The sequence below is a fragment of the Phocoena sinus genome, chromosome 11, assembly GCF_008692025.1.
Source record: "Phocoena sinus isolate mPhoSin1 chromosome 11, mPhoSin1.pri, whole genome shotgun sequence".
Lineage (NCBI taxonomy): Eukaryota > Metazoa > Chordata > Mammalia > Artiodactyla > Phocoenidae > Phocoena > Phocoena sinus.
Window position 1 is genome coordinate 45,746,918 of NC_045773.1, and position 24,309 is coordinate 45,771,226.

General features: G+C 44.9%; 1 protein-coding gene and 1 non-coding gene across 4 annotated transcripts in view; one reads left to right on the top strand and one right to left on the bottom strand.

Annotated features, from left to right (window-relative positions):
* The first annotated feature begins 3,230 nt into the window (after positions 1 to 3,230).
* The window catches only part of GASK1A (golgi associated kinase 1A), a 103,279-nt gene continuing 82,200 nt past the window's right edge, over positions 3,231 to 24,309 (top strand). For 2 of the 3 annotated variants that reach the window (XM_032648677.1, XM_032648678.1), the window contains exons 1-7: positions 3,231 to 6,022; positions 7,313 to 7,439; positions 8,094 to 8,202; positions 10,645 to 10,746; positions 17,893 to 17,986; positions 21,407 to 22,412; positions 23,750 to 23,966. The gene's annotated coding sequence lies outside the window, so the exon portion shown is untranslated. Of the gene's footprint in view, positions 6,023 to 7,312; positions 7,440 to 8,093; positions 8,203 to 10,644; positions 10,747 to 10,966; positions 11,026 to 11,777; positions 13,107 to 17,892; positions 17,987 to 21,406; positions 22,413 to 23,749; positions 23,967 to 24,309 lie in introns of all 3 variants that reach the window. The other variant, XM_032648676.1, reaches the window with a different exon arrangement.
* TRNAE-CUC lies at positions 19,571 to 19,643 on the bottom strand. Its single transcript has one exon. It is a non-coding gene; the product is annotated as a tRNA-Glu (tRNA).

The following is a 24,309-nucleotide window of genomic DNA, read 5'->3' on the forward strand; positions in this document are numbered from 1 at the left end:
GTGACGTACTTCCGCTGCCCGCCGCCTCCGTAAAGGCGTCTTTAGGTAGGCCCCGCAGGCAGTTCTCAGTCCTGAGGCGCCCTCTGTCCGTAAGTCGGCGGAACTTTGCGCAGACGGTTGTGTGTCTCTCATTTCGTCTAAGGAGCAATCAGTAAGGGAGTGGGGCTGAGGCGGGGAAACGCCCACTGTGATCGGGAGAAGGAAGACTATTATTACTTGCAGCAAGTAAGGACAACACCAGAGCTCTTTCCCAAAGCAGTGTCACCCTGAACAGCAAAGTTGGGGAAGGTTTAAGCTAATGATACGTGCATTCATGCATATTCATGAGGGGGCTTGAGGGGAGCAGAATTTAGCATAGAATCCGGGCAAAGGTTGACAGAGTCCAAGCTTTAGTTGATGGAATTCAGGAGGGTTGACATCTTAACTCCATCCTCCACCTGGTGGCGGCGGGGGGTGGGGGGCTTAGTTCCTGCAGAACTCAAAGATACGTTATTATGTATATCCCTTGAGGAACCAGGAGGCAGCCCCAAGGCTGCACTATGGTTTCTTGACTGGTCCTCCGGTGTTTCTGCATTCCCTCCTTTAAGATCATTAATTACTGAGACCTGTTCAAGGGCAAGCGTTGCAGCCGGGCTTAGATCACAAAATGGGTTAGGCCAGAATGGGTTCTCAAGAAAGTCATTCTTTGTTCTCTTTCTCAGGGGACCCCCTAACCTATCTGCTTAGACCGCTGCTGTTTCTAATGCACGCACGCTGAGAGAAGCCACCACTTAAGGCCACAAGCCTGGGAATTCTCTTATACGAGTACATCCTTTCTGTTATCCTTCAACACTTTTTGTGCTCCTCTGTTGCTCACCTCATTTGCACATTACATGGTGGGCTGGAGGGTGGGATGAGTTCTTTTTTTTTTTTTTTTTTTTTGGCCGCTCTGCACAGTATGTGGGATGTGGGGCCTTAGTTCCCCCACCAGGGATGCGTGGAGTCTTAACCACTGGACCACCAGGGAAGTCCCTGGGTTGACCCACAGGGCTCAAGTGGGTTTCTGGTGCCGTCAGATCTCATGTCTTTTCATTCCATACATGGCCCAGAACTTCAAGCAACTGTGCACCAGCCAAAGAATTCGTTTACCTGCTGCGGTTCCTCTGGGCATGCTCTAGACCGGCTACACTGGCTATCCGTTGAGTCTTGTTTGCCCTTTGTTCCAATTCTGGGTGATATTGACTCCTCCCCCAGTGCTAGCCACTTCCTGCCCACTGCCTAACCCCTAGGAGTCAACAGCAGTACCTTTGAAATGGAGATGCAGGGAAAAAAATTATTTCACTCTACCTTTAGATCAGAAAGTAGTCTCATTTAACTTAGAGCTGGGCTTATTTATGGCTCCTCTTCCTCCCTAGCTTTCAAGTTTTCTTTTTTCCAGGAAGAGAAGGAAACCCATCCATAGCACCTGGGTTCTTGACAGCCTGGCCCCAGGTTAATTACCTTACTCCTAGTCTGCATCTCATGTACCAGGTGACATTGAAGCCAGTGTAGGACTTAAAGGGCAAATTGGATTCTTGTCTCAACTCTGTCACCAACTCATGACATGATATGGGACATTTCATTTCGCCTTTCTGGGCCCTGCTGTTCTGCTATATGAAACAGGAGGCTGAACTTGAGGTACTTGCCAGCAGTGAGATGCCATTATAAAGGTATTGGGCTGTTCATTCACTAAGAGGCTGAGATATGAGGGCATATAGTGGAAGTGAATGAAGGAATAGGATGGGGATTGGAATAATTGACATTGGGTGCCTATTCTGTTCATGGCCCTGTGCTGGTCATCCCCATTGCCACTGTGACCACTTATTTTTTACCATTTAAGAATTTTACCATTCTTATTTTGAGAATTTACCATGAGCCAAGAATTACGCCAAATTCTTTACATGCTTCATGCAATCTAGTTCTCATAACCCATATCAGGGATCTCCAGGACCACCTTCACATTCAGAGATTCCCTAGAAGAACTCACAGGACTCAGCATATAGTTTTACTCATGACTAAGATTTATTACAGTGGTGTACTAAGGATACATAACCAAATCGTAAGGCAAAAAGACACACATGGAGTCTGCAAGAATCCATGTACAAGCTTCCTAATGATTTCTTGAAAGAAGCATTTACAAGAGAAATTAGAAAATACCTTGACATGAACGAAAATGAAAACCAAAACCTATGGCATATAGTGAAATCAGTACTCAGATGGGAAATTATAGTTGTAACTGGATTTAGGCAATTATAGAAAATGATTATAATGATCATGAATTATGAGGTGATAACTCCTGAGGTGATATTGGCATGACTCACATGTCAGAGGGTGGGAGATGGTCTAGGGTGTTACACGTTTTATAAGTAGGAACTTCTGAGCTAACTAGGGATGAGATGATGTGTATAGTCTGGGAAGACATGGGGAGGATTGAGGAAAAGGTGAAGTAATTGTTGCAGAGTCTGGTCATAATGATCACGTGGCTGTGGAAGGAGAGGAACAACCCTGGTTGGGAAGAAGAAAACACCTTAGACTCTGAAGTCAGGGGCAGAGGGAGGGATCGTTAATCTATCTTAGGTTTTGTCTGTGGGATATCTGGCAGATTTAACCCAGGCTTTTGCCACTAACTTCAGTTTGAACTACTGGCTAGCAAATGATCTTAGTTTAAAAACCCTCAGAATCCTCCCAACAGACATTGACTCCAGAAAGGAACAGCCTCATCAAGAAACAATAGAGGGCTTCCCTGGTGGCGCAGTGGTTGAGAGTCCGCCTGCCGATGCAGGGGACACGGGTTCGTGCCCTGGTCCGGGAAGATCTCACATGCCGCGCAGCGGCTGGGCCCGTGAGCCATGGCCGCTGAGCCTGCGCGTCGGAGCCTGTGCTCCGCAACGGGAGAGGCCACAACAGTGAGAGGCCCGCGTACCGCAAAAGCAAAAAAAAAAAAAAAAAGAAACAATAGAACAGTATTAACTTTATGGACATTGATGTGATTCCCTTTAGCCTCATACTGTTATGCTGGACTGTCTTGTACATTTTTCACAGATCAGTGACTTTTCTAAATTCTCTAGCATGAATGGTAATGGACAATTGTGTTGCCCTGGATTGTTTGCTAGCCAGTTTAGCTGGGATATGTGCCATTGCTAGTTTTTCCCGTCTCACCTGGATTAATGACACATTTAGTTGGCTTGGCTCTGGATGTGGAGCCTGACGTGGTCTTTCCTCCAGTGAGCCTGGTTATACCACTGTGAGTCGTAATCATGGTCACTCTTGTCCAATGCTACCTAAGACAAATGGAATACATTTGGCCCAATCCTCTATCTGTACAAATTAATTAGAGTATCTGATGACCTATGTGGTGATTTATGCTCCCGAGAATTCTTCCTGTGTTAGAAGTTAGGAGGTAAAGTTGTAGGGGAATGTGTCTACCATGGTGCCCCGGCAATTTCACGCATATCTATATAGGCTGTGCAGGCAAAGGCTTGAACTATAGCTAATTTGAGTCTTGGCAGATCATCTTGTGATCATTCCAGAACATGAGAAGATGAGAGGAACTTTACAAGATTTTGAGGCCATCTCCCACTTCTGTCCCTATCCCCGTAGAAGGCTGCCATGAGACAATTTGTCATTGCCTCCCAGATTCTGATGAGGTATGAGGCTTTCTGCCCCACTCTCCTCAGGTTATAACTGCAGACTGTAACACTCTTTAGCTGCAGTCTAAAATTGTCTCCTCAGCAAGGCGTATGCCACAACCCACGTTGCAGTCATCCAGCCCCCTTTCGTTTCCGTGTCGTTTTTGGTGTGTGGGACAAGGACTTGGGGAACTGGGATATTTGGCTACTCTTCCTTTTGCTGTTTATGTAAGTAATACATTAGATGAATCTAAAAATGGCATATTGTATCTTTACTGGTCAAATCAGTTAGGAGTTAGCCTTGGCCTTGGCCTTGCCTGCTGCTGTGTGTTTGACAGAAGAACAATAGAGAGAGTAAAAATATATGGTTAATTATGATAGACTATTCCTCTCCTCTTTCGTTTTCTAAAAAATTTTGAACCAAACGCTGATCATAGTCATAAGAGACCTTTTTTCAGGTGGACGATGACTTAGTCATCAGTTATCTGAGGGCTCCTTGTTCTGAGCTAAAACTCCCATCATTGTTTTGTCACCAGTTCAGTTTTCTCCATCTGGTCCCAAAGAAAATCACGGGAACATTTTTTTGTATGCTCAACCTTCCTAGTGATCTTTCCCAAGTTGAGTCTCTGCTTCCTTCTCAGCACTCACAGACTATCAGCTAGTGTCCCTTTATGAGTTATTCCAGTATCCTCTTAGAAACCAACCAACCAACCAACAAGCCTGGGAGTTCATCTGAGGTCTCCTTTGCTCTGTGACTTTTCATAGGTATGGTATCTGTAAGCTCTCAGTACCTGGGTAGCTATAACGCATCTGAACCTGTAGACTTGAATTCCTGTGAAGCAGACATCCTCTTCCTTCCTTGTTCACCCAAGAGACTGAATATACAAATGAACAATGGCCAAACCATATAGAAAAATAGAACTCTGACCCACAGTCTGCAGCAGCCCGTCCAGGAAACCAACCCACTACCTGCAATAACCAGTCCAAGAGTTCAAACTACCAACCTTAGCAATCAGTCCCGGAAGCCAAAATAACTCCTGTAGTAATCAGCCTCAAACAGCCAGAATCTGAATAATGCTTCCCAACCAATCACATCAGATGCTTTGCTTCTAGTAAGCCCTCATGCCTACAATCTTTAATCAGAGCATACCTGAAGCCTTCCTTTCCTCCTGCTACAGAGCTTTCCCACTTCCCTGCCAAATGCCAAGTATGGTGGCTGACTTCCTTGCTATAATAAGCTCTGAATAGATAGCCGTGGCTTGTTCTCAGTTGGGAGGTCTTCCTTTATTGCCACAACTTTCTTTAAAAGCATAGCTTCCTGACATGCTGTGTGATGTTAGGTAAGTCATTTCCTGTCTTTGGGCCTCACTTTCTTCAACGGAAAAACTGGTTCAACATTTAATCATGCTTTTATTCAACAAACATTCTATGCCACTTAAAGAAATTGGGCCCTAAGAGGTGCTAGACGTTGGGCGGATGTTAGAGGCACAAAGATGAACATATCAAGGACATAGTCTGCTCTCTGGGAATGTAGAACTTAGTAAAAGGAGGCAGATGTGTGAACAGGCATAGTCAAGTGAATGCTATGGATGCTTATACCAGCATCCATCCTACAAAGGCGCAATGAGGTGGAGAAGAGTGGTCAGTGGGAAGAAAAGGGCCGGGAAAGGATTCCCAGAGGAAGTCTCCTCCCCAGCCTCCCCCCACCCCCACCCCCACCCCCCTACCGTTCTCCTTGATTTCTGCAGGGCCCGAAGCGCTCTGTGTCTCTGGGAGAGCTGGACCACTCTCCCCTCCCGACTTTGCGTGGCGAGAAGGGAGTACCATGGAGACGCGGAGCCCTCCACCGTCCTAGAGAAGCCGGAACGGCAAGAGTGCTGCAGCCTCCGCCTCTCGCATGCGGAGACCTGACCCACGCAGAAAGTGGGGGGCCGGGCATGGGTCTGGTTGGGACTTGGAGCCTGGCTCTTGTTCGGGCGGCTCCCGGGCGGGGGGCCGCTATGTCAGGCCCGCCCAGGTCTGGAGCGTCCCTCCCTGACCCCGGGTAGTCCCCGGTCGGGCCCGGTGAGCGCTGAGCCGGCGCCACGAAGCTGGCTCGGCTCTGCCCGGGGCTCTAGGCCCACATGAGGGGCGGAGAGGAGGCAGTGCGGCTACCGATAAATCGGGGCACAGCCCAGAGTGGAGGGCCCGGATGAACAGGTAGGGGCAGAGTGGATTCGACATCCCCCAGGCTTGCGGCGGCAGGGGAAGCACACGTGCAGATGCACAAGCATGAGCCAGTTCTGGGGCAGAGGCGTCCCAGCGCAGAGCGCTGTGTGCGGCGACGAATGGCCAGAATTTCCACGACTGGCTTTACAGAGCTGGTTTTGTTTGAGGTGGGTCTTGAGAAGAACATGAGCTTGCAGGAGCAGGAGGAAGGATCTGGATCTTCAGGCTGGGGGGGTGGAGGAGGGGTGGGGATGGAGGGGGGTGTAGGTCCAAGGATACAGATCTGGGCCAGGAAAGGGTTTGGGTTCATAACGGAACCGTGACAGTATAGGGCATGAGGGTGGTCTTGCAGGAGATGATCCTTGGGAAGTAAGCTGGGTCCCTGAATGGCGACTGCAGTTGTCTGCAGTTCAGAGGAGTTGGACTCTTTTAGGCAGGCAAAAGTGAGCCAGCCAAAGTCTTGGAGCCTTGGAATGCTGGGGAAGTTCTTGCCGGGCAAGGACTGATGGGAATGGACCAGAATTGGCCCCTCCGTAGTATTGAGATTGAGATCCTGAATGAGGCAGTGGCTGGGAATTATAAGAAGTCTTGATGGCTCCAAGTTAGCACTGTTTGTGTTTCTCAAGGAAGAGAGTGAGAGAGAAAGGCAAGAGAAGAAAAGGTGCAGGAGCTAGGGCTCCCAGAAATACAGAAAAAGGAACACTTGAGACTGGGATGTGGGGAAGAGAGTAGGGTAGTTGCATTAGGGAGTAGTCAGAGTTGGGCTCTGCCCTGTTGAGTACAGCCTCTCGAGCAGCCTGAGTGTTCTGAGGGGCCCTTAGCTGCCTCTTTGGCTGGTGGCAGTGACTGGGAGGGAGAGAAGAGCAAGAGTCCTAGACAGGGGCAGCAGGGGTGGCAGGAGTGAGGATAGAGGACAGTGTGCCATAGTAGGTAAGAGCCAGAGAGTCCCACAGGCCTGAGTTCTGTCTCAGCTCTTTAACTCGGGGGATGTTAATCTCTGAGCCTCAGTTTCCCTTCTGTAAAATGGGTCTAATGTCCTTCTCACAGTCTGTGAGGCGTGCCCAGAGTAATATATGTAAAGTGCGTGGCACAGGCTCAATAAATGTCAGTTGCTCTTGTTATCCAGGGTTGGTGACCTCTGAAGGAGGATACACTGTGGAGAAAGGTTGGCACTTAGAGCACATATGGGAATGAAAAGGGAAAACTTGCAGAGACTCATGAAAAAGATGAGAGGATGTTTGCTGAAGTAAAAATGAAGAGACATGAGAAGATTGGTAGCTGATCCCTTATATCTTTGTAAGTAGGGGGGCAAAAATCTGTTGAGAGTTCCCTTAGACATTCAGAATCCAGAAACTCAGTGGGCATCCCCTCCAGTACCTCTTAGTGCCTGGGTCTACCCAGACTCCAGGCCTGGGTCCTGGGATTGTCCTAGGGCATTTAAACACATGTTGTTTCAGGAGTCAGTGACCTTCGAGGATGTAGCCATCTACTTCTCTGAGAATGAATGGACCGGCCTGACCCCTGCTCAGAGGGCCCTGTACAGGGATGTGATGCTGGAGGATTATGGGGCCGTGGCTTCATTGGGTAAGGGTCTTTCCCTCTGGACTCTGCCTCTACCCTTTGGAATATCTTGGTTCCTTCTTCCTCAAAGGCTCAGGAGTCTTTGATAACCTCAGTTGAGTGGCAACTTCAGGCTCTTGTATTCTTAATGACCCAACCTTAGTGGTTGCTGGGAAGTAGGAAGTCCTGGTATCAGTTCAGGCCTCACATAGGACTTCCTTACGCCCGGCTGAGAGCTTCTGTTCTCCTGACTCATGTGCTGTGGATACAGTGGGAGGAGAGAAGATTCCTGGTGCCCCTCTGAGCCCTCAGTTCCCACCACCTCAGTTTGGGAGACCCAGCCCAATACCAACCATCCTCATGCAGACGTCTGAGCTTGAGAGCTCTCGGAGAGGGACAGCACAAGAAAGCTCAGTTCCTCAAAGAGTGAAGTCATCTGTTTGCTCACTCACGCTGTTATTGAGCACCCCTTCCTCTCTGTTTCCTGACCATTGTGAGCCTCCAGGCCCCTCTCCCCTGGGTCTCCTGTCCCTTTCCCCGGACTTCCTTTTCTTGTTCTCCCTAGTAATTTCCCTTCTTTCTCCTCCCGCCCCTGAAGACACAGGCCTGGGAGGAGCCCTGGGGTTGCTCTGTGTCACCCTACTCACCCACCTGTCCCATTTCCTTCCTGTCAAGCAGCATTTCCATTTCCCAAGCCGGCTCTGATTTTCCAGCTGGAACGAAGCACCATGGAGCTTGGCTCCTCAGGGAGCTCTAGATGGAGAGGGCCCGAGGGGCATCGCCTCAGGTGAGTGAGGATACATGTGCCAGTCATCTGACCAGTTCCCTTGTCTTAATCTTTAAATTGTCATGGGTGTGTGTTCTCTTAACCTAGTGCTGTAGACACCAGTGGGATTCCTTGTTTTCCTCTGTGTTCCCATGGTTTTCCATCTTCTTGAGTCCTTGCTGTATTCATCCGGGCTCTTCTGTCTGCCATCTTCATGCACCTGTTTTTCCTCTTCCCCATCTCCACCGTTCTTTTCAGGGCCATTATGTATCTTTACTCCCTGACTTTTCTGTTTCCTTTCTGATCTGAAGTGGCCTTTCTACTTTCCTGGCCTGCTTATAATCTTCCAGTAGAAGATTCGGACTGCCCTTTGGGGTATCATGGCCATTTTTTTTTTTTTTTTTTGCGGTACGCGGGCCTCTCACTGTTGTGGCCTCTCCCGTTGCAGAGCACAGGCTCCGGACGCGCAGGCTCAGCGGCCATGGCTTACGGGCCCAGCCGCTCCGTGGCATGTGGGATCTTCCCAGACCGGGGCACGAACCCGTGTCCCCTGCATCGGCAGGCGGACTCTCAACCACTGCCCCACCAGGGAAGCCCTTATCATGGCCATTTTTATCATTAGAAATCAAGAAGTCTAAATAACCCTGAGCCAAATACTTCCTGTTCCTCAGGGATTTCTGGTGGGAAAGCCCTGGTACTTGTTTAGGCCCAACACAGGGCTTCCCTGCTCCTAATTTCCTACTGAGAACTGTGTCCTCTTATTGCCCCCTGGCCGCATTTCATCTTCTTGCCACAGAGGCTCTTCTGTGGGCACAGGTGACTTGAGCTGTGCCCTCAACTCCCCCATTCACACATTTCCTTGCTGTGTCTGGAAGTCTTTCCATGCTAGGATACCGTTGATTGCAAGTAACAACCCAATTCAAACTGGCTTAAAAAAAAAAGAGGAATTTATTGTTTTGTGTAATTGGCAAGTCCATAGGTAGAATGGGCTGCAGGTACATTTGGATCAGGATTTCAGTCTCTGCTCTTCTCTGTCTCCTCGTATGTTGGTTTTGTCTACAGTCTGGCTCCTCTCGTGGTTGTAAGGTGATTGGTAGTTGTAACCAGGACTGTGCTTCTTCACACCGATGGAGAGGAACAGAGCAGGCCTTCCTTAGGCTTTCACCACTGTGAATCACAGTCCCAAGTATTGCTCTGCCGCACCATCTTAAGTCTTATGCCGGCTCTAAATCGGCCTCTGCAGCCGGGGAAAAGCTCTGCACTGATTGACTTGGCCTGGATTGCTGGTCCCTGAAAGGATCTCTCATGTAGTGAGTGGGATGGGATAACCTGTCTGGCTTAGCTCAGTGAGGGCCTGTACCAGGAGCTGGACTTGGGATCACTCCCACCCAAAGGGCCTGGCTACTCCCTAGTGGGGGAGGGGTAGAATGGATGTAGGGAGGCACCTACAGTGTCCTCTGCATTCTCTCAGGCTCTCAGTACCTACTCTCCCTGCCACTCGAGGGCATTCTCATCTCTGCTTTAGGCAGAAAGCTAACAGCTAAGTTATTCCTTGAGCAAAACCCTAACTCCCTGACTTGCAGCCGCCCTCCTTGGAGCTCATGTCCCTACTCAAAGTCTTAAAGAAGAGAGTACTCACGAGGCATATAGTCCTTTGCCTCAGCAGCATGAAAGGTCATCATTTTTTTTTTAAGTCCTCTCCATATATATATATATTTATTTATTTAATTTTTTTATACAGCAGGTTCTTATTCGTTATCCATTTTATACGTATTAGTGTATATATGTCAGTCCCAGTCTCCCAGTTCATCACACTGAAAGGTCATCATTTGGAAATTGCAGAATTGATCTGTTTCTTAGGAGGATTTGGATGGGAGTTACAAAGAGACCAGTCTTAGCTAAGTCTGAAGAATTTATTAGAGTGGACCTTTGTAAATAGGGGTGTTTATTGTTAGAGTAAGAAGTGACTTCTGGGAATGGCTGAATGAGGCTATGAGGCCATTTCTTATGGATGCCATAGAGAGACCCATTGTTGATCCTTTGTGAAGAGAGAAGGCAGTAGATAAATAGATAGGAAGGAAGGAAAGTAAGAGGTGGTGCTTTCCCAACATAGCCTCAGGAACAGCTCCTTGCAGTTCTTTCCTATCCTGATACTTTGCTATGTGAATTGGCTTTCAGCTCCTAGGGGCAGGTGCAGAAGAGACCTTAGTCTTCCCTGTTTCTTCTTGACATTTTAAAATGAGTGATAAGTTTTTGTATATTGGGGAACTGATAGAATCACAACTTCCCTGAACCTCTATTTCCTGTCCTTTATATTCTTATTACTCTCAAGTTTCAGGTCACCTGTTTTACCAGTCTTTCCGCCAACCTTCATTCTCCCCTACCACTTCTGTCTCAGCTCCTTTCCTAATGGGCCCCACTCCTCCAGCTGAGTCAGCCTTATTTATATCTTGATCCTGGCAGGATATCCATTTCTAAAGCCTGCTGGGATCTCCCATCTTGAGCAGGTAGAAGAGCCATTGAAACCGAAACTGCAAGGAGAGGGTCCAAGCCTAATTTGTACCGGTAAGTGAGAGGGAAATGAGCACTTTTCTACCAGTCACACATTTTTCTCCTGTCTTTCCTTTGTAAAATGTTAAAATTCCATTCCACTTATGTTCTAAATAAAAGACCCTCTAAAAATCCCCAAATCAACTAATTAATCAGAGGAAATGTAAACTCTAAACTTCCAGCTTTTATTTGGACAAGTGCAGATAATTAAATTTGGATGGATCTTTCATCTTAGGCTCAAACTGAACAGAGGGCTTACCTATCTGGCTGCAGTGGTCAATCAATATGTTAAAGGTAAATGCTGTATTTTTCTCATTGTGTTCATTGCTAGGGATCAGAAATCAAGTAATATATGGCTCCTGTCCCGGAAAGGCTCACAGTCTGATGAGACATTATACAAAAATGTATAATTATAACAAAATGTGATGCTGTAACAGAGATTTGAATAAGACACTATGGAACAAAGAGACACTTTGGCCAACACTGCCTAAAGTAATTCAGGGAAGCACTTTTCATGGTGGACCTGGTGTTTGGATTGAATGAGAAGACTTTATTTCCATTCAGTGTTGAAAAGTATGAGAGTCTTCTTTGTGCTCCCTACCGTGTGTGATAAGCTCAGGGTCCCCAGGTATACCACAGATATTCTTTATTTCTGAACAGGTCCTCTGCTCTGAATCCTGGCTAGTTCTTCTCATGTTATAAGCTGAACTACCTAGAAGGAATTTTGACTTATCTCCCTTAGAATTCAATTCAACTATTTCCCAAGAGCATCCGCCGCCCCCAACTCCCCACCTGCCGGCCCCATGCTTGCTCTGGTGCTGGAAATCAGAGCCCTCAGCCCTTAGGGACTGTCTGCCTAATTTCTGCCTTTTGATTTTGGTTGCTTTCTGTGTGTTAGCTCTGTTTCGCCGTTTTCAGCTAGGTCAGGGCCACTTAGACACAGGGGTGGCACTTGGAGAAAAATGGACATATTAATACCACTTGGTGACCTCAGTCACTCTGTCATGGGTATTGATGACATTTGCAGCTCTGGTTTCTTCTTTCAGAGTCTGTGTCCAAGAGTGAGAAAGAAGGTTTTATTCTGAAGGAGGATACTTTTGAGGAGGCACAGGACCACATGGTGCTATCAGGTGGACCCCAGTGCTGTGGTTCCCAGGAATTCTGGTTTGGAAAAACCTGTGAAGAGGAGAAAAGTAGGTTAATGAGATGGCCTGCCTACCCCAATAGGGAAAGCGTGGAGAACACTACATGTGACATTATAGAAGTGATTGTCAAGGATGAGATGATCGCAGTAGAAGAGCATTTGAAAGATGCTGATGTTTATACCCACCTTGTACCTAGGAAAAGTCTACATGAGCAGGTATTCTATATATGTGAAGAATGTGGCAAGTGTTTTGTTCAAAATGAAGACTTTGATCAACATCAGAGAATTCATATTGGGAAGAAAGTCTGTGGATGTAAGGAATGCGGGAAGACTTTCAGTTTCAGATAACACTGCATTGTACATCAGAGGACTCACACTGGGGTGAAACCCTATGTATGTCAAGAATGTGCTAAAGCCTTCATTTGGAAGTCACACCTGATTGGGCACCAGAGAAGTCACACTGGAGAGAAACCCTTTGAATGTAAGGAATGTGGGAAGGGCTTTAGTCAGAATACAAGCCGTGCACAACATCAGTGAATCCACACCGGGGAGAAACCATATACATGTAAGGAATGTGGGAAAAGTTTTACTCAGAACCCAGTCCTTCTTCGACATCAGAGAATCCACACCAGGGAGAAAGCTTGTGAATGTAAGGACTGTGGGAAAGGCTTCATGTGGAAGTTGGATCTTGCTCAGCACCAATGGGTCCACACTGGAGAGAGGCCTCATGAATGTATTGACTGTGGGAATGGCTTCATGTGGAAGTTGGATCTTGCTCAGCACCAATGGGTCCACACTGGAGAGAGGCCTCATGAATGTATTGACTGTGGGAAAAGCTTCATTTGCAAGGCACACCTTACTCGTCATCAGAGAATCCATACTGGGGAAAGACCCTATAAATGTAATGACTGTGGGAAGGCCTTCAGTCAGAATTCTGTTTTGATTATGCACCAGAGGCGCCATGCTAGAGAGAAACCCTATAACTGTCAGACTTCTCACTTTCTTGAACATTAGAGAATGCATAATGGTGATACTTGTTTATAATTCTTATGCTACAGGAACCCCAGCCATGAGATGAGATGACTGCCCACAGTTTGCTGTAACTGTAGTAGCCAGTATTGTCTTGTCCCTTCTCCTGAGTGGATATACCCTGTCCTTCAGCAAGACTGGTCTCTCTGTTCAGCCATACTCATACTAGGCAACATTTAGTTGAGCACCTACTCTATTTCAGGTACTGTGCTAACCATTTAACATACATTCCTTAACTTTTCTTAATCCTATAAGGTAGGTACTCTTATCCTCATTTTACAAATGAGAAATCTGAGGTTGAAAGAGGTTATAAACTCATTCAAGTTCACTCAGGTAGTAAAGTTTAGAGTTAAGATTGGAACCAGGCCTATCTGACTCCCGAATCTATTGTTCTTTATCTGTGCACTTTTCTGCTTCTGCCTGTTTTTATTTGCTCAAATTTCCCTGGGCTAAAAGTCTCCTTTCCTCATCTAAGACTCAGCTCCTTCAGGTGAACAGACCTCTCTTCGTTTTCTAATTGTAGTCAGTACCACCCAAGTTGGTATTTAATTATGTGCTATCTTACATTTTTTTAATAGTCTCATGCCTGTTAGTCTGGCTAAATGACTCTTTGAGGACCAACACTGCATTTCTTTATGTTTTTCAAATTTTGAAACGTATTTATTTTTGACTAGCTATAACATACTCATGATAAAAAAAAATTGAAATAGTTCAAAAAGGTGTTCAGTGAAAAGTAAATTTCCTTGTCACTCCTGTCTCCCAGTCCTTCTCAGAGACAATGTGTTGTTTCTGTGTCTTTCTGGGTACGTGCCCGCACAAGTATTTATTAATACTGCTTTCCGTAAGTCTACCCCACTTAAAACCATATTTGATATAGTGATATTGCTATTACTTTGCCAACTCCAGGACCTTCTCTTCCTCAGAAGTTGTTGGCCTCCTTTAGGTCACTAAGGTAACTTAAGGAAAGCAATGGAGACAGTCTGGGTTGTGCAGTCTTGGGAGACCTGATTGCCCTAGTGTTATAAGAGAGTACTCTGGGACTGGGAAAATGTAAACCAACGGAATTTTTTTTCATAAAAATTTGTAGCACTACAACCCCTCTCATAGCACCACTATCCTAAATTCTCTCCTAGTCTGTCCCCTTCTCATCACCATAATACCTACGTCCCAAAGTAAGCTGTGGGGTATCACCAAAGGAGGGAGAAGTGATCACTTCATGCTCTTCTGGGTGTCCTCAATCAGCAGTGGCAATATAATCCAGTATCTTGGTGTCAGGATCACAAATGCCCTGCATAGGTCCATGATCAAACATAAATGCTAGGCACGCGTAGATTCTACGCAGCAAGTAAGGGGAAGGTGAAGAATTCCAAAATTAACTTGATTACAGACTTGAAATCAAGTCTGTAAAATAAAATATTTTTTAAAAGGGGATACAGGCTGTTAAAATATTAATTATGAAGAAATGCAGGATATTAATGAATGGTATGAACCATCTTAAAGAGTCAGAGAACCAAAGGCCCTATTCAGAGAAGAAGAACACTGGCCAAAACAGAGGAAACATCCATTCCAGACCCTCCACCTTTAGAGCCATTTTCCGGACTGCAGTTTGCCCCATTGCTGTTTAGGCATTCCACTTTATAAGCTCCCAGCCAGTGAGTATAATGGTTGATAAAGGAGCAAGGAGAAGCCAGAGGCCTGCTTGGACCAAACTTCTGCTTCCTGAAAAGTACAAACATACTGATAACTCTGGAGTTTCTGACTGCTGAAGGCAAAGGCCATGTAGTAAGGAGAACTTGGTCTGGTGTAGTCCAGCTAGAGTACCTCTAATAAGCAGGAAAAATTTTATTTTGTTACTACACAGACCCAGGAAATGGAAATGAGTGATGTGAACACGTGTTTTGAGGAAGTTGTTTATTACGCAAATATTACCGAGCACCTGCTTGTATGCAAAGCACTGTGCCAGGTGCTGTAAAGGAATGATAAGTCAGACCTGCTCCCTGCCTTCCTGGAACATTAATCTAGTGAAGATTAAAGGGACCAACCAAAAAAAATCAAGTGGACAAGATTATTAAAGATTGCTAAGTGCTCTGAAGGGAATGAACAAGGTACAGAAAGTGGGGCCCTCTTTCTGTAGATGCTCACAGGAGGCCTAGCCTAAGAGGTAACATTAAAAGTATGACTCAGAGGATGAGAAAGAGCCTCTTGTACCAAGAACAGGAAGAACCGCAGGCAGAGGGAACAGCTGTGCAGACTCCCTGATGTGTGAAGAGTTTGGCACGTTCAAGAAAACAGGTTTTAGCAAAACGAACAGAGCATGTGTGGCACCAGTTGGGATTATACAGATCCATGGGCCAGATCATTCAATTCCACCCTAAGTGAAAAGAAGTCATTAAAGAGTATTCAGTGGAGGAATGACGTGTTTGATTCTGATTATAAGATGATGATGAGCACTCTGGCTGCTAATAGAAAATGGGTTGTAAGGGGACAAAAGTGAAAGTAGAGATCATGTTGAAGACTGCTAGCCGTCCAAGTTGGAGATGAGTTGGTGGCCTGGAGAGGGTGGTGGTAATGGAAATGAAGAGAAGGTGGATTTAAGATATATTTTGGAAATAAAATCAGTGAGCTGCTGCCAGTGGATTAGATGCAAGGATAATGGACAGGGAGGAATCAGGAATAGCTTTCTGGCTTCTGACTTGAGCAGCCGAGTTAGACAGTGGTGCCATTTACTGGAATGAATAAGACTGGAATGGGAATAGGTTTGGAGATGGAAAAGTCTAGAACTCTACTTTGGATTAACATTTGCGATAAGTGTGAGATGTACAATTAGAAATTTCAAGTAGGTGGTTTTATATATGGGCTGGACCTCTGGGTTAGTGATACCTGGAGCTGTACATTTGAGAGCGGTCAAACGAACAGAAGGTATTTAAAGCCATGGGAAGAAATGAATGTAATCCCCTAGAGCTGCACTATTCAATACAGTAGCCACTAGCCACGTGTGGGTATTAAAATTAAATTTAAAATGTATGTCCTTAGCCATACTGGCCAGATTCCAAGCATACAGTAACTATATGTGGTAGTTGGCTACCTTATTGGATGGTGCAGGCGTAGAACATTTTCATTGATGCAGAAGGGTCTATTGGACGGTACTGCCCCCAGAGACAGTACAGCAAAATACGAGGGCCCAGGATGAAGTCTTCTGGAATACCAACTCTACTTAGGGAATTGGACAGGGGGAAACACCAAGAAGAAATGCTACTAGGAATTCTCTTTCAAAGATGGAAATGTTTGTAGGCAGAGTGGTGGAATGGCAAGACAAATTTTAGAAGTATCACAATGAGAGAATTAGCAAAACATGGCAAAAGGTAGGTGTTCTAGGAGGATTAAGAAATAGCATGTGGAAATGGATGTCCAGTAAGGGTCTCTAGCAGATATGAAAAAATCCTGGGCATTCCACATGATCTGACTTAAAACATTGGTGACGTGGCAAACCCAAAATTCACATAGGTAGGGTAGGGGAGCCTGGAAGATACCTCAAAGAGATTGGAAATTATCCACTGGAGAATCTGGAACTGAGAGTATATTTTCACCAAATTTGGAAGGTACGTTACGGTATGACAAACATTAGTCCGGTGGGATTCACGAAGTTAAGGTTAGGGCATGAAAGGTACCTACTTAGACACTTAACCTCCAAGCACCTGAGATGAAATACAAATGAGGAGCTTGTGTGACCACTAAGAGAAAATGTGATATTAAGGTGCTATACAAGAAAACAGTGCTTTCAAATATAAGCCAGGATCAGTATAATTAATTGGCAAATGACAGAAAACCCAAATCTAACTAGTTTAATAAAAGTTGTTTATAGGCTCACATAACTGAAAAGTTCAGAGGTAGGACAATGTTCCAATACCTATTGAGAGGGACAGAGTTCAGACCTAGAGAAGATTCTCTGATGTTGAAAGACAATTCCTCTGCCCAGTGATTGAGATGTAGAAAGTGGAAAATTGCTTCCTTACTTTAGCAGAAAGAGAAAACAAAAAGAACTGGCTTTAACCATTTTTTTTTCTCCGAAAGAAGGACTATATTTGTGTGGTGGAAGTGATATAGGTATTGGAGTTAAGCAACTGAACTGTTCAGCCTCTACCCCCATTTCCAGCATACGTAGTCCAGGCTAAAGTGTGCTTAGCATGAATGCACCTGGAAACCCGATGTCTTCTGATTTCCACTGTATTGTACCCCCTAAAGCCGATAAAAACTTATTCATTGTCAAGTATATAACAGAAACTTTATTCTGTTGATAATATCAAAAGAAATGAGAAAGAACTGGTGTGAACGAAGAAGCCAAACAGTACATTTTTCTGGCAGACAATCAGCTGGTGTCTTGGGTTGTGTCTTATACTACAGATTTCTCTTCCCACAAGAGCACCCGGTAGAAAACTCGACGTAGGCTTTTCACTCTGACCCCTTCTCTTTGAGAAAATATTAACTCTGAGTGCAAGGGATCTAACTACCAGGCCCCAAATTTATTTTATTATTTTCCTGGGGGGCTCAAAGGGTATTCAGGCAAATGGGGCTAAGCTCCCTTACTATTTCTGCCTTGCGGGTGGCAGATCAGATTCCCTGATGTTCCTTTGAAAAATACAAGCCTGGGTGAAGAGGAAACAAGAAAAAGAAGGGAGTGATATATGCTGGAAACTGGTGGCAAATAAGATTCAAAACAAAAAGAACCCCCAGGATATATAAAGCGAAAGTATTCTGAAAAGGTGACAGATACACCTGAGGGAAGCCGCACATGGTGATGTTAATATGGAAACTGAAAATCAACTCAGCGCAAACATAAGAGGTGGGCATGGTCCATCCAGAGAGCCTTGATGCCGGCTCCACCTGCAGGTGGGGCTGGAGGCTGTTGCCCTGCAGAGTGGGAGTTGTTCTGAAAGACTAGTTCTGGTTCATGACAGCTACTCTCTATTTCTCTTCTGTCTGTGCACTAGCTCCTCAGCTCGTAGCAACTGACCTCTGCTCCCACCAGACTCCTTGAACTGAGGTTACTACCAGCGCCTGGCTTCTCAGGCTTCATCGTCTACAGTATGTATCCCTGTTGATAATTTACACCCCTTGCAAAAGTCCTCTTGGCTCTCTGGTCACCACTTTCTCCTGACATTCCTGACCTGTTAGTTCCTGCCTCCTTTGAGTTTCCTCCATTTCTGTCCACCCTCTAAAGATAAGTAGTCACATAGGAATCCAGTCTTGTCCCTCTTCTAATTCTATACAGTGTCACCAGGTGACAGGATTATTTACCCATTTGGATTAAACTATATCTGGGGGACTTCCCTGGTGGTCCAGTGGTTAGGACTCCTTGCTGTCACTGCCGAGGGCCTGGGTTCAATCCCTGGTCAGGGAACTAAGATCCCACAAGCTGCGTGGTATGGCCAAAAAAAATAAATAAAAATAAATTACATCTGGGAGCCACATGTACAAAAATGAACTTATTATCCTTACCCACAGGTACACACTAACCCCTGTTTTCTCCACCACCTGCCCACTTGTTCAGCCCAGGAACCTCATGGAAATCTTCAGTTCCTCTCTATCCTGCACCCTTATAAATAGACTACGTTTTAATGATTCCATTTCACAGATGCAGCAGGTTGGCCATTTCCTTTCCACATCCTCTGCTCTATTTTCCAGTTACCACGTCAGAGTTTTGTGATAGCTGTTGTCTTTTCAATCCTCTGTCATTCTTAGATCAAGAAAATTTCCTTAAAATGAAAATCAAATCGTATCACCCTCTTTCTGAAATTCCTTTAATGATTCTTGTCTATAAAACAAAAGCCAAGTTCCTTAGGTGAGTGTTCAAAACTCTGTCAGTGACTGGTTATAATCAATGATTTTATGCTCTCTCTCCTCAATCTCCCACTTAAGTCTCAACGGCACCCATACTTCTCTGCTTCTCACTCTCAACCACATCTTGTTCTTTCAGGGAATGTGTGAATATATCAGTATAGGTCAGTGGTTCTCAACTGGCAGTGATCTTGCGCCTTTCTCCTAGAAGACGTTTGGCAATGTTTAGACACACTTTTTGCTGTCACAATTGGGGATAGGGCTGCTACTGACATCTAGTGGGCATCTAGAGGCCAGGGATGCACCTAAATATACTACAATGCACAGGGAAGTCTCCCACGACAAAGAATTATCTGGCCCCAAATGCCATTAGTGCTGCTGTTAAGAAAATCTTGTATAGGGCAACCACATGTGGAAGTCTGTTGATCATATCTACTGTATCAGACAAATAGGTACAAAGACAAATGGAACATCCCTGTCCAAGGAGTACCTGTTTACTCTGTTTGCAAGAAATCACTACTTGTGTTAATATTGGATAGAAGCTCTGTGAAATGAGCTTTATGTGTGAAAATTTGTGTTGTGTTTTCTTTTGTGTCCTTCAGTTCATGTTTTTAACTACTCTTTGTCCTTAATAGTCTTTCTACCCACAAAGATGTGGTGTCTAGCATCATCTGACAACTTTTCCCATGACCCATGTGCCTTGCTTCCCTCACCTTCCTGGAAGTCTTTTTTTTTTTTTTTAATTTTTATTTCAATCTTTTTATGTATTTGGCTGTGCCAGGTCTTAGTTGCGGCATGTGAGATCTTTTAGTTGCAGCCTGTGGGATCTAGTTCCCTGACCAGGGATCGAACCTGGGCCCCCTGCAGTGAGAGTGCGGAGTCTTAGCCACTGGACCACCAGGGAAGTCCCCCTGGAAGTCTTTAGAGTCAGAATACCATGAACTTGGCGAAACTGCAGACCTGAAATTGGGTTGTGAGATTTTTGTCTTGCTGTTCATGCATGACGTATGAGCAGACGGAGGAGAACTAGGTGTGACAATAGCAATCATTTTGTCTCAAAACAAACCAGTTAAAGTGTAAAGATCCACCGGCACATATAGTTTTATGCAGTTGGGAATCTGTGGTCTAACCAGTGGCAGCTGTTGTGTTGCAGGCATTGTCTTTAATGAGTGTACCTCGCAGAATCAATCCACAGCAGGATCCCTGTTTTCCAGTGATGAACTAAGTAGCTGACACAGAGTGGGATTTGGAAGTAGGTTACTATTATAGTACTGTAATATTTGGGACATGCCTTATAACTTGGGATGTAATTTTAACATGACTCCCATTCCTTTTTTTTCCAACTTACCTTCTCCCCACCCTTGCCAGAGCGATAAAATTAATGAAGAATCTTAAAATCCATTGATATGTCTTAGGAAAAAAATAGTAGTAGGGAGTCATCAAAATTTATTGTTAAACCATCTGTAAGTCTTGTTTCAGTTTTGTTCCTTTGACTCATTGACTTTATTGCTGAAAAGGACATTTGAAGTTGTCTAGTCCAACTGTCTTATTTCTATCCAGGAAAAAAATAGAGGTTGAGAGTTAAGGACTTTTTCAAGGTCTTTCAGTGTTTGCCTGCTTTTTTTTTTTTTTTTTTTGAGGAGTGATAGCATCTTTATTATTGCTGTTAATGGAACAAAAGGTACCTAATCACACCAGCTTCTCTTTTCAAAGAAGACTACAAATATCTTAATAACATCACATATCAAAGAGTAGTTACTTTTGCTGCCTTCTATTAAAAGCAGTTACATGCTAGGAAACAACACATTGCTCACACATTGCCAGAAGCATGGAGGGAACTGAATAGACCGAATAGCATCAGTCCATTCTTATCACATGAAGCCAGACACAGTCAACTCTCAGTAAGCCATTCGCACGGAGGGAACGCTGATAATTCACAATAGTTATATCTGCCATTTGAATGCATCACATAGTTTGTTTAGGCTCCTATAAAATTAATGTAAATTAAAAATATGATCCTTAACCCAGTGTCAACACATGACAAGGAGTGTGAGGTAATGGTGCCGGGGAGGCAGGGAAACATCAGACTAGTATTAGTACTGGGCCACTGGATAAACTAAAGGCACACCACACATACGTGGAGAACTTAGCCAAGAGTGGCTAGGAACTTCAATATATTGTCACTCTTTCTAGATTGGTTTTATATCGGGAGCTATATTTTTCAACACACCGTATGTACATTTTGTTTGTTTAGTGGGCAAATTGATTCATTCAGTTCTGTCACTTTATGAGTATAATTTTACTGGGTCGTATTAATAGAAATACATTAATACTCTACATAAGCTAGGTAGCATTGAGTACACAAGAATAAAGTACTTAAAAGGGCAAGATCACATCAATAGCCTTTCCTTGTCCTGTGGGACAGATAAGGGGATCTTGAATTGAGGTTTTTGATAATAGAGCTTTAATCGGCACAGTCATACTACAGAGAGATGCAGTGGTGTTGAAAAGCACAGGCTATGGATTCAGTCTCGCTCTAACGATGCCTGCATATTTAATAAACATTGTCCTGTCTCTGGTGTGTAGTCTCTAGGGAACTCTGTTTACAGTTTGGGGGCTCCACATTTCTTCTTGGCTTATAAATCCTGTATCCATTATCTCCCCCAGCTTCCTCTCCTGGATGCTTTCCTGAGATCCTGTGATGATGAATCTGGATTCATGGAACCTACAGTTTTCTCAGGCTCCTTACTGGAATGATCTCTGCGTTGTCTCAGCATTCTGAGATGTGCCTGTTATCTTCCTCTTGTGAGCAGAGAATCACGCTGCCAGTACAAACAATGTTAAATGTTAAAACAGAACCTGGGGGAGAGGTTCTTTATGGGAGTTGCGATCAGTCCATCTTGCTGATGTATAATTCTCTGCCTTAAGCTACTGAGAATCGTACTTTTCTCCATAAGAAGAATTGAAGAAGCTAGATGATGACAGGTTGTGTCCCTTAAAACCAAGCCTCAGGTGAGCTTTGTTCCCTTTGACCTGTGTCCACTTGAGTTTTGAGGTAAGCCAGTGCAGGTACTTCATGGAAACTGTGTCCGAGGTAAAGATGCATCCATCTATATTCACCAAAAGGAGCCTCTGATAGGTTTCAGGTAAGACAAGATAGGTACAGAGAAGAGGTACACCTGGCCTGAGAGGACAGGATGAAGCCTGGAACCCAAGTGGTGGCAGCAAGAATTACCCTTAGGACATGGGTGTACATGAGGACAGGCATAAACTAGTCATATGGAAACTCATTCGCTTATTCTCTTATTAACCAACATTTGAATATATTGGTGTAATGCCAAAAATGTGGGATATTCTAACCAACATTTAAAAATGTTGTAATTGATGATTTGGCATCCATTGATCATAGGGTCAAACTAACAGCCGAAGTTGATTATATTTCCCCTTTGGGTGTGCAAAAATCCTATTACAAACCTTCCAACCACAGACCCCAACATCTGTGTTTTGCTTCCTGCCCAGCAGGAGGACATCCCCACCTAACAACTTCCCACCGCTCTAGTAATAGAGGCCTTTGCCTATGCTTTCTGCCAGCTCCTCTGCCTCCTGACTGACCCCATGGTGCTTCCCCGTGGGCCCCCTGCGTGGTGTGGCATGCCCCCTCTTTTCAGGAACTGTAAGTACTTCTTCTTTCCAAGGCAGTTGTCTCCTTGTCTGTGACCTTACCATACATGATTTCTAAAAATCCTGGGTGTATGTTAAACACGGATGAACCCCACAATGTATAAATTTTTATGGCAAGTAATGGTAAATGCTGTGAAGGATAATAAAGCAGGGAAGGGGTATAGAAAGGGATAGATAGAGTGATCAGGGACAGACTCTGATGAGGGGACATGTGAACAAGAGACCAAAGTAGGGAGCGAGATGTGCTGATATTTAGGGGGGCAGCATTTCAGGCAGAGGGAATAGCAACTGCTGGGGCTGAGGAGGAGGGAACATGCTTGGACCGTGTCCATAGGGAGGTGGTGAGGCTTCGGCGCTGAGGTGCGGGATGGGTTCAGCATATGGCAGGTGGACTGAATTGTGTCCCCCCGCAACTTTATATGTTAAAGCCCTAACCTCCAGTACCTCAGCATGTGACTGTATTTGGAGACAGGATCTTCAAAGACATAATTAAGTTAAAATGAGGCTGTTAGGGTGGTCGCTAATCCAGTCAGACTGGTGTCCATATGAGAAGAGGAGATTAGGATGCAGACACCAGGGGTGCACATGCATAGGGGGGTGACCGTGTGAAATGGCAACAAGAGGTTGGCCATCTGCAAGCCAAGGAGAGAGGCCTCAGAGGATACCAACCAGCTGGCACCTTGATCTTGGACTTCCAGCCTCCTATACCATAAGAAAATTAATTTCTGTTAAGCCATCCAGTCTGTGAAATTTTGTCATGGCCTAGGGCTAAATCATGATGGCCAAATGTTACCTTGCAGTTATGGTTAGTTAGTCAGTGTGGGTGGAAGTTTGATCTGTGTTCTCCTGGCCCAGTGTGGTTTTCTCTAATCTTTTATATTGCTTATGTTTTCAGGTAATTTGCAAGCTTCGTGATAGCATTCCTCACATACCCCTAAGTTGGAATGTCTAAGTTATTTGATTTAATTTTTTGTTTGACATTTAATTGATGAAGAGGAGTCTCACAAGCCCGCCCAACCCAATATCCTCTTCACTTTTCATTCTTTTTTGGTCTTCTGAGGCCATTCCCATGATCAGATTTCCATTTTCAACAATGTTACTCTCTTGGACCAACCATAATTATCCCATCTTCTTTTGCATCTTTGGCTGTGAGACCAGATGTAGCCCCTTTCCCTTTTGGGTCCCAGGGCTTTTCCTTGTCTTTCTTCATTCCCTATGCTCTGTGAAACCAATTTGTAAACATACAAAAGCTGTGTATTTACAGCATACAGTCGTATCTTTGATGATCTAGTTCCCTCTCTAACATTTGCATTTATTATTTTTTCTCAGGTTGTGAAATCAGGGCTGAATTTGTGCTTTTAGGCCTCAAAATAAGACATTTCTGAGAAAAGCGAATCCTGTGGCTTGGCCTCAGAGGAACATTAAGAGACCTTCCCCAGGGACCTGGTTTTCAAGTTACCTGTGAATCAGAGAGCAAGATAGGCCTTCAGGAAGTCTCATAAGGGATGGAATGAAGAAAAATAAGAGAGATTCAGCAAAGGAGAGAGTAAATAATGAGAAAATTCCTATAAAAAATAGAGGTCGGGCTTCCCTGGTGGCGCGGTGGTTGGGAGTCCGCCTGCCGATGCAGGGGACGTGGGTTCGTGCCCCGGTCCGGAGGATCCCGCGTGCCACGCAGCGGCTGGGCCCGTGAGCCATGCCGCTGGGCCTGCGCAGCCGGAGCCTGTGCTCCACAACGGGAGAGGCTACAGCAGTGAGAGGCCCATGTGCTGCAAAAAAAAAAAAAAAAAAAAAAAAAAAAAAAAAGAAAGAAAAATAGATGTCATGCACATAAGAGATCAGAAAAAAATGTTGGGGTCAGTTCACACATCTGCAATTTCCAGATGTGT